The sequence below is a fragment of the Oncorhynchus kisutch genome, linkage group LG13, assembly GCF_002021735.2.
Source record: "Oncorhynchus kisutch isolate 150728-3 linkage group LG13, Okis_V2, whole genome shotgun sequence".
Taxonomy (NCBI): domain Eukaryota; kingdom Metazoa; phylum Chordata; class Actinopteri; order Salmoniformes; family Salmonidae; genus Oncorhynchus; species Oncorhynchus kisutch.
This window is the reverse complement of record NC_034186.2, coordinates 16,084,937-16,096,125: the sequence shown is the minus strand read 5'-3', so window position 1 is coordinate 16,096,125 and position 11,189 is coordinate 16,084,937. Positions and strand designations below refer to the sequence as shown.

Genomic DNA, 11,189 nt, shown 5'->3' with positions numbered 1-11,189 from the left:
TTGGTTGCAACCAGGTTGTGCTGTGGAGCTTCACAGTGGAGTACCCATAGGACCTTCTGAAATGTGTCAATTTATTGCAGGTAGTGTCAGAGGAAGTCCTGCCTCTGTTGATTGGGAGTGTAAGGGAAGTGAGTGGTGATTGAATTGTTAAGGAATGTGGCACTGGAAGTAAAGCGGGATGGGTTTGGAAGGGAATTTTCTATAACAGTCCCTGAGTCTGACCTCTTATCAATCTCTCAAATGATATTAGAAATATAAAAAAATAAGAATTAATGCAATGATGGGTTTTAGTGAAGGGAAATTGCAACAGTTTTACACAACCAAACAAATACATATTCCAAACCATTTTATTCTTACTGTTTATTCTGGGAAAAAATGACAGAACACAGAGGGCTTACAATGACAGATGCAATATGCAATACTATACAGCCACCACACAACTTTGAGGCAATGTTGTGGCAACATTCTGTGGTTGCTCTGTGTCTGCTGGGTTGCTCCTCATGACTAACAAGGTCCCAATCTACTTCAATTATTAATTGTTGTTCATCTTTGTTTGTTACATTTCCAATGAATAATCAACAGTGGGTATTTTAGTTTCAGTTACAGTGCATGATGTACAATCATTATATAGATTTAAATATGGAACATTTAACCTCATATCTAACTACATGTCATAACTGTACTTTTTATTGCATTTTGCTGACAGATATGTCCCAATACATTTCCTTAACTTGTCATTCATTAAGAACAACGGGGAAAACAGTTCATATAATAATGGGGGTGTTGAAAAAAAATCTACTTTTTCCAGACAAAAAAAATGTAACTCAGTATATTTGGTCAGATCAGTAGCTTTAGATTTTTTTACACATCCCAACAACAGGTCTTACTAAAAACTATAATTTAGACAGGGATATTTTGTAGATGTCAGGTGTGTGCGTACTGGTAGCGAAGTCAGGTGCAGGAGAGCAGAGAGTTTATTGAGGCAGGAGAAACCAACAGACGGACGCCACTGTGTCAAAACCTCCAGCCCATAGGCAAAAGTGCAAAACGCGCAAAACAGTCACAATAATTTATGTTTAACAATAAACATCTTCGTGAACAACACGGTATAAGGAAACCAGTCTGGTGCGTCAACAATTAACACGTAACACAAACAATTCACACAAAGACATGAGGGGGAATAGAGGAATAAATACATGCAGTGTGATTGGGGAATGAAAACCAGGTGTGCAGGGAACAAGACAAAACAAATGGATCAATAAAAAATGGAGCGGCGATAGCTAGAAAGTCGGTGATGTTGACCGCCGAACGCCGGTCGAACAAGGATAGGAGCCGACTTCGGTGGAAGTCGTGACAGTAGACAAGTTCACTTCCTATCGGCGATCAGGGAAGACATGTTGGGGGAGTAAGGTCTCTGCTGCTCCTGAAATCTACAGGACTGGAAACTGTGAAAGCAGAGAATAACATACAAAACATCTCATAAATTATGCATGTTTAAGTATAGACATTAAAACTAGGTTTGAAGATTCAAGTGAAGATTCCACTGTGATTTAACTCGAATATGTGGCTTGTTTGCAATGTCCATTTTTGACCAGGAGAGAGAAACTGCTACTGTTAATTCAATGAGCCATTGCAGCCCATACACTCCATTGGACTCACATCTACACCCTCAGATGTGCATTCAGTCTTGAAGTCTCCTTAGCCAGAGCGAGACATTCCTTTAGGAACCTGTTATCCTCTAGTAGTTCAATGATCCGGTCTTTTGAGGCAACGAGTTGTTTACACTTTTGACAGGTGTAAATGTCATTAAATTCATCCTCTTTCACTATGGTGAACATACAATAGCCACAAGAGGTAGGGGTGCTGAGTGCTGCCCTCTTATTTTTTTGTTGAATGTTTTTCCTCTTAAAAGTAGTGCACTGGGCCTTTACTTGTCCTGTATTAGCGGACCCATAGCTGTCTTTTATTTTATTTAACGAGGCAAGTCAATAAAGAAAAAAAATCTAATTTAAAATGACAGCCAGTTAACTGCCTTGTTCAGGGGTAGAACGACAGATTTTTACCTTGTCAGCTCGGGGATTCGATCAAGCAACCTTTCGGTTACTGGCCCAACGCTCTAACCACTAAGCTACCTGCCGCCCCTGTCAAATGTGGGACATCATTTTTATTTTTTCACAAGCAGCGCACAGGGCCTTTACTAGCGGACCAATATAGCCGTCTATTGCCGGCAACACATTTTCACACCACCGCCGCACCCCCATCCCGAAACATCTTTCCATGATAACAGGTTTCACTTTTTATGGCTTCACTGTCCATCTCCGACTCCAAATGAGAAGAGTCCGCTTACACTCGAGTCAGAAACAGACATCGCCGCTACAAGAGCCAACAGCAACGTGAGACAAGCTTTGCCGGTGACAGCCAGGTAACCTAGTTAGCACGGGGCTAGCCTGCTAACTTTAGCTCTAAGAAACAGTCAAATCCAACAACAAAATGGTATATTAAAAACAGCACTAACACCGTGGGCGCAGGTTCTTCATCTGTCACCATCTGTCGACTGCTCAGGGTTTTCAGGAGCATAACGTGTAATTATCTTTCCTGTACTTGACTCAAAGGATAAAGTACTCTGCTTGTATTTTCACAGATGTCAGTTTTGGGTTTGAACCTCACACCCTTCTTTCTGCATCACGTTCTCGCCGTCCGCCATCTTACATCTCCCTAGCTTGAGTCAGTATTTTATTCTGAAATAGTGTTTCATATCAACCATCAATTTTATAGAAAGTGTCATTTCCCCTGTGACGTTACGGTTACTTCAAGTGTAAAGGTCTATGGCTGAAAACCTATTCAGCCTATCAGGGTTGGAAGAGTTTTTATTGACCCCCAAATTCCCAGAATAATGTTTCATGTTATGCTCTGTTCTCATTTTAATATTAATTTATTTTATTTTATTATGAACACTACACATTTATTTTACTTTTATTTAACTAGGCAGGTCAGTTAGGAACAAATCCTTATTTTCAATGACGGCCTAGGAACAGTGGGTTAACTGCCTTGTTCAGGGGCAGAACGACAGATTTGTACCTTGTCAGCTTGTCATACAAAAAAACAGAAATATACAAACAAGAGTACATAAACCTAACAGACAGGGGTATTACATATCAAGACTCATTTTCAGTTTGTTAAATACTTTTATGGTGCATATTGCCTTTTTTGTTTTTACATTTACTGATCATTTCAAAATAATATTTACATTCTATCTTAAATAATGTGAAGAGGGGTTTGTTCTCTGCCCACTTCATTTTATGGACAAAGAATCTTCCAAGAAAGATAAACAAATGAACAATGAAAGTTAAAATCACTGTCCATATCATTTGGTTCAAAATAAAACATAACATCAGAGTTTCTTTTAAAATAAAATCTTTGAACTCACTCCAAAATCTTCTGACATAAGAGCAGTCCCAAAATAAATGGTCAAGAGTCTCTGGGTCACAATCACAAAATAAACATTTGTTATCAATAGCTATTTTAAATCTGTGTATAATAAAGGTCTTTACAGGGTCGATTCTATGAATGAGTTTGTATGATACTTCTTTCACCTTATTAGATATACAATATTTACCAGATAACAACAAAACCTTGTTCCAGTTCACTTGTCCTAGGGCTGCATTCCAGTTCACTTGTCCTAGGGCTGCATTCCAGTTCACTTGTCCTAGGGCTGCATTCCAGTTCACTTGTCCTAGGGCTGCATTCCAGTTCACTTGTCCTAGGTCTGCATTCCAGTTCACTTGTCCTAGGGCTGCATTCCAGTTCACTTGTCCTAGGGCTGCATTCCAGTTCACTTGTCCTAGGGCTGCATTCCAGTTCACTTGTCCTAGGGCTGCATTCCAGTTCACTTGTCCTAGGGCTGCATTCCAGAGGGAATAGTAACATATTGACATAGTTTCCTTATATACCTGTTATTACATTATAGTTTATAATACATTATAAGTTTGTCAATTCCTTCTAATTTTATTGAGGCTACAAAATCCTCAACAGTTGCACTTGGAGTACTGTTATATTCTCCTAAAAGAAGAATAGCACCTTTAGGGACAGCTCTAACAACAATTTGATACTCCTCAGGAGTGAATGTAACATTGTGTGTTCTAATAAGTTCTGGATAATCATACAGTTGTCCATCATTATTCAATAATTGTTTAACCGAAATAATGTTGTTGTCAAACCAGTTCTGGAAAAACAAAGACTTGTTTTTGTATTTTATGTCTTTATTATTCCAGATTGTATACCTATGAGGGGAAACATTGTGTTTGTACATGAGCTTCCAAGTTAGAAGTACATGTTTATGAAAGTTTGTAAGCTTAATAGGGATTTTACCCATATCAAAGTTGCATATGAGTAAGAATTCTAGACCACCAATTTGTTGGAATATTAAATTAGGGATGATATTCCAGATGCAAACCTTATATCTTAAATAGTTTTGTATCCAATTCATCTTAAATATTATATTAGAGGTTTTAAAATCCAAAGCATTGAACCCTCCCTCACCTTGGAAGGTATAAACTCATCTGGACCTTCAGATTGTGATAAAAATACTCGTCCAGATAAAGAAAGATCTCTTAATAACCAGGAGTTAAATCTCTTTCCAATTTTCTCTACAATAGGAGATCAATTTAAGTTGGCCCTTTCTTTCTGATCTTTGCTAACTGTAATACCAAGATATGTGATCACATCTTTTACAGGGATATTATATACTGAGTTTAAGTCACATCTTTTCAACGCAAATAATTCACATTTCCTAATATTCAGAAAGAAACCTGATACATGTGAGAAGGCATTAATACACTCAATAGCTTTCTTGACTTCATTATGATCTTTAAAAAAAAATGGTGTTGTCGTCAGCCAATTGTGAACCTTTTATCTCTTTGTCTTGTATCTGAATACCCCTAAAACTATCCTTATTTATATGAAGTGCTATAACTTGTGTGACCAATAAAAATAAGAAAGGAGAAATTGGGCATCCTTGTTAAATTCCACGTCTAATGTCGAATCTTAATTTAACAGAGCTGTTACTATTATTGTAAAGTGTCTTAATTACACTTTGAAAATATTGACCAAAACCAAAAATAAAATAATGTTCAACTGTATCAAATGCCTGGTAAAAGTCTACAAATAAAATAATGCTATCTTCAATAATGTGCTCATTGTAGTCTATCAAGTCCAATACTAGTAGAATATTATTACATATGTGTCTGCCCTTCATAAAACCAGACTGGGTATCATCAATGATTTGGTCAAGACCTTTTTTAAGTCTTTCTGCAAAGATGGATGCAAGTATCTTTCCATCATTGTTCATTAATGTGATTGGTCTCCAATTTTCTAACATCATAGAATCTTAGTTTGGTTTGGGTATTACAGAAATTAGGCCACGTGTCATGGAAACAGGCAGGACCCCTAAATCAATTGCCTCATTAAAAACATTAAATATAAATGCAATAATATCCTCCTGAAAATATTTATAGAATTCACTGATAATCCCATCATTGTTCTCTTTTAACTTGCCGATACATTTTTTATATCATTAATAGAAATAATTTCATCACAAGACTTTTGGAAGTCTTCATCTATGAATGTTGCTCAGTTCTGCACAGTTCTGCACATGCTCTGTTCTAATTCGATCCACTGCCACTCAATGGCTATTTATTCAGCTTCTGACTGTGTTCATCTTGGATGGCTCAGGGAGCTACTTTGGGACATGTGTACTTCAGTTTAAATTCAGTTTAAATTGCTGTGAATTTAAACGGATGAGAGGTTGTATGATTACGTACCTTCTGCAAGTCCAGACCGCAGTGAGGCAAAGCGGGCCCAGTACACCGGCTAATCACTGGTGGCTAGTCCACCTGACAGGGGTATCCTGGGCTAGGAAGCCTAGCGCATCTAGACGTTGTCACATCGTAGATACATACCAACCTCCGGCTTCCACCACACAGCGGGGCAGAAGCGGAGTCAGAAGACTCCGGTAGAATGGCGAAACACTGATAAAAACCTGACCGTTGAGGAGTATCCAAGGCTAGTCGGCCCAACGTGTCTAGGTCGTCAGTCACAGCACAGATGTATTCTCTCTCGGCTTTCAGGAAGGGCACAAGCTGTTGCCTGTTGTTTAATAACAACTCTCACAGACTATAACGGTTTTGCTAAGTAATAAAAACTTGTAACACTTGAAACAAACAGTGTGTCACAACACGTTCAGCAAAACTGCCCTGCCGCCATCTTGTGACACAATGCATTGCAAGAATAATCAGTACAGATTGGAGGTACTCAAACACTTCCATTCCAACATTGCTTCCCGAGCAGGAAACTGAAAAAAAGACAAGAATATGAATTTAACCAAAAACACTTCTGTTCATTTTTTGCCTTTATGCTATCTATTACATTTTCGATCTCTATTATAATGGTGCAATACAAAGCTCGATAAAGTTAATTGATATACATTTCCTTTGCTTTTAGATGATCTATGTAGAACTCCTGAATGGTATTCTATTCGGTACCTGAGTACATCCTCTGTGGGCAGAACTGGACTATGGCTCCGTCCTGGGTGAGAGGGGCCAGCACTAATTTGTAGATGTCTCCACACATGATCTCCAGCACGTAACAGGTGTTGCCCCTTAGGGGAGGGGTGCAGGTGTTGTTGGACTGATTAATACAGACACCTAAATGTGTTGACAAATATACTGTTCAATTTGCTGCTATTTCTTTCCATCCACCCTATCCCTATCACCAGGTCTCATTTTCAACCTCAAGGGACTTGCCTGATTAAATTAAGGTTAAATCAAACTAGATAAGATGCATTTCCTGAAGAAAATGTGTGTGCTTGCTAACCAACCCCCCCATCCCCTCCTTACGTGTGATCTGGCAGACAGTGAAGTTGTCTCCCTGTCTGTTCTCAGGGTCCCGGGAGTTGCCCTTGATGCAGTAGTCCCAGCCTCCAGACCAGGGAAGGTGACGCTGGTGTCGGTGGAGTTGAGCTTCACCCTGCTTTCTGAGCCCTCCATGAAGATGCTGATTGTGTACAGGACAGCGTGGACCACTGTCTCCCACCCCACCACAATGGTGTCATTGCTGGGTGAGGTGGAGTTGAGCTCTGGCGCTGCAACCGCTGTAGGAGAAAGACAGCAAAGAGACATCTTATTTGAGGTGTGTATTTGTTTGTCTGTGTTGGGGTTTTTATGGTTTAAATTGTAATTGTATGATAGCCTACTTATCAATTTCAATTAAAAAAGTGTACTATTTTCTGTTCTGTGTACTTTCATATAACAAAACTGTAAAGTGCATATTTTATTTTGGGTGGGATGGTACTGTGCGAGTGTAATTACAATGTACTACATGACTGAGATCTGAGACTGACCCTCTTCATCTCTTCTGCCTCTAAAGAACATCAAACCACTAAACCACAATGGATGAAACTGCTGCTGTATTGTTTTGGTACATGAAGAAACCCGATAGGCTGACTAACTCAGTGCTCAACCCAGTTAAGTTTATTATTTGTGTTCATGGAGAGGGGTTGGATATAGTTACCCCGGATACAGGATAGATAACTCTCACCCTTAGGGCTTTAAGATCAGGTATGCAGCTACTCTCCTTTCTTAGCTTTCGTTTGTTCTTTCTTTCCCCAACAGTCAGTTAATGTGAGGTCCAAGGGACAATACCTGTCTTTGCTACTGAAGGGAGGGAAGGCTGGCTCCTGCCTCCGTGGATGACGGATATGACACTGAGAGTGTAGTCGGTGTACACCTGGAGGTTGAGCATGGTCCCGTGGGAAGAGGACACCTCGGTCTCGGGGGAAGGACAGGTCGGTGTTCTCAGCCCGCAGGATGTAGTAGGAGGCTCCTGTCACATTCTAACCTTAGTTCTTTTGTTATGTCTTTGTTTTGGTATGGTCAGGGCGTGAGTTGGGTGGGTTGTCTATGTTCCTTTTTCTATGATTTGGGATTTCTGTGTTTGGCCTGGTATGGTTCTCAATCAGAGGCAGCTGTCAATCGTTGTCCCTGATTGAGAACCATACTTAGGTAGCCTGGTTTCACTTTTGAGTTGTGGGTGATTGTTCCCTGTGTCTGTTTGTACCACACGGGACTGTTTCGGGTTTTTGTTTGTTCATTCACGTTGTTATTTTGTATTTTGTATTTTTCAGTTTTATATATTAAAATGGACACTTACCACGCTGCATATTGGTCCTCCGATCGTTCCTACTAATCCTCTTCGTCAGAAGAGGAGGAGGACAATCGTTATAGCTCCTGTCACCTGAGTGAACTCCACAGCTCTCACTCTGCTTTCATGTTGCCATGTTTGTAGTGGGCACCTCAGAAGCTACAGAAAAAAGGGTGGGATTATTAAGACTCAATTCAGGAGCTACACACATGCAAATGTAATGAGTGTAACCAGTTCCACCACAATAATGTTTTCATACAGGAAAATCACATTTTTCACTGTAAGCCTACTGTCAAGATATACTGTACACTGAATGTACAAAAAATGATTAACACCTGCTCTCTCCATGACATAGACTGACCAGGTGAATCAAGGTGAAAGCTATGATTCCTTATTGAAGTCACTTGTTAAATCCACTTCAGTCAGTGTAGATGAAGAGGAGGAAACAGGTTAAAGAAGGATTTATAAGCCTTGAGACAATTGAGACATGGATTGTGTATGTGTGTCATTCAGAGGGTGAAGATTTAAGTGCCTTTGGATGGGGTATGGTAGTAGGTTCCAGGTGCACCAGTTTGTGTCAATAACTGCAACGCTGTTTCCTGTGTGTATCAAGAATAGTCCACCACCCAAAGGACATCCAGCCAACTTGACACAACTGTGGGAAGCATTGGAGTCAACATGGGCCAGCATCCCTGTGGAACGCTTTCGACACCTTGTAGAGTCCATGCCCAACAAATTCAGGCTGTTCTGAGGGCAAGTCAATATTAGGAAGGTGTTCTTAATGTTTTGTACACTCAGTGTGTATTTCTCATGAGAGTCGCTCTAAGGACAGGTTTTCTATCTTCCCTTATACTGTAGCTCAGATGAGAAAGAAAAACAGAACTGGCCCTGGATCAGAGATTAGTAACAGAATGTAATGAAATCACAACATAATGTATAGCCTATTGTTTCAACAACTTCACCTAAAGGTCTCGTAGGAGACACTGACTCATCTATGGTCTCTCCAACCTCAGCCTGGCTCTAAACAGTCAGGTCATTTTCCATCTCCTCAGCCTTAATAATGTACATGATGTTGGGGGTCATAGAGTTGATGCAGCCCATCACAGAGTTGGCACCGAACTGGGTAAAGGCATCATCAAATCAAATCAAATGTATTTATATAGCCCTTCGTACATCAGCTGACATCTCAAAGTGCTCTACAGAAACCCAGCCTAAAACCCCAAACAGCAAGCAATGCAGGTGTAGAAGCACAGTGGCTAGGAAAAACTCCCTAGAAAGGCCAAAACCTAGGAAGAAACCTAGAGAGGAACCAGGCTATGAGGGGTGGCCAGTCCTCTTCTGGCTGTGCCGGGTGGAGATTATAACAGAACATGGCCAAGATGTTCAAATGTTCATAAATGACTAGCATGGTCAAATAATAATAATCACATTAGTTGTCGAGGGTGCAGCAAGTCAGCACCTCAGGAGTAAATGTCAGTTGTCTTTTCATAGCCGATCATTAAGAGTATCTCTACCACTCCTGCTTTCTCAAGATAGTTGAAAACAGCAGGTCTGGGACAGGTAGGACATCCGGTGAACAGGTCAGGATTCCATAGCCGCAGGCAGAACAGTTGAAACTGGAGCAGCAGCATGGCCAGGTGGACTGGGAACAGCAAGGAGTCATCATGCCAGGTAGTCCTGAGGCATGGTCCAAGGGCTCGGGTCCTCCGAGAGAAAGAGAGAATTAGAGAGAGCATACTTAAATTCCCACAGGACATAAGACAGGAGAAGTACTCCAGATATAACAAACTGACCTTAGCCCCCTGACACATAAACTACTGCAGCATAAATACTGGAGGCTGAGACAGGAGGGGTCAGGAGACACTGTGGCCTCATCCGATGATACCCCCGGACAGGGACAAACAGAAAGGATATAACCCCACCTACTTTGCCAATGCACAGCCCTCACACCACTAGAGGGATATCTTCCATCACCAACTTACCATCCTGAGACATCCAGGGAGTTCTTGGGGATCGCTGTGATCTTGTAGGAACTGGTTCCTGAGTATCTACTCCATCACACTGTCACACTCTTAGATGTAACCCTGAATATCAACACTGTGATTTATACAGCCTCTTAAAGAAGAAGTTACAGGTCTGTGAGAGCCAGAAATCTTGCTTGTTTGTAGGTGACCAAATACTTATTTTCCACCATAATTTGCAAATTAATTTATTAAAAATCCTACAATGTGATTTTCTGGATTTTTTTCTTCTCATTTTGTCTGTCATAGGTGAAGTGTACCTATGAAGAAAATTACAGGCCTCTCTCATCTTTTTAAGTGGGAGAACTTGCACAATTGGTGGCTGACTAAATACTTTTTTGCCCCACTGTATATGAGGAGAGAGAAAGAATCAGAGTTACTGTATTCATATCTGGATCAAATTACAAAATATTATAAACTGAGTGCTATGAGCCCCGAATGCTCATTGGCTGACAGCTGTGGTATATCAGACCGTATACCACGGGTATGACAAAACATTTATTTTTACTGCTCTTATTATGTTGGTAATGGCAATAAGGCACCTCAGGGGTTTGTGGTATATGTCCAATATACCATGGCTAAGGGCTGTATATCTAGGCACTCCGCATTGCGTTGTGTGTAAGAACAGCCCTTAGCAGTGGTATATTGGCCATATACCACACCCCCTCGTGCCTTATTACTTAATATGTTATAATTAATTTTAATAATCATGATTTTTTTAATAAATCCACTTTCATCCAACCATCATTATATTCTGCAGTTGAAAAATATAGACAGTTTAGTAATGTACATGTAATGTTGCAAAAAGATACAGTGCATTCGGAAAGTATTCAGACCCCTTGACTTTTTCCACATTTTGTTACATTACAGCCTTGTTCTGAAATTGATTAAATTAAATGTTTTCCTCATCAATCTACCCGAATACTACCCATAATAACAAAGTGAAAACAGATTTTTAGAAATGTTTTTACA

At 40.1% G+C, this 11,189-nt stretch overlaps 1 long non-coding RNA gene across 1 annotated transcript; it reads right to left on the bottom strand.

The window, feature by feature from the left end:
• Nucleotides 1–881: 881 nt before the first annotated feature.
• LOC116353049 (uncharacterized) lies at nucleotides 882–6,343 on the bottom strand. The gene is made up of 3 exons (XR_004202336.1): nucleotides 5,820–6,343; nucleotides 3,617–3,901; nucleotides 882–1,445 (listed from the first exon to the last, which is right to left on the bottom strand). It is a non-coding gene; the product is annotated as an uncharacterized LOC116353049 (long non-coding RNA).
• Between the last annotated feature and the right edge of the window lie 4,846 nt (nucleotides 6,344–11,189).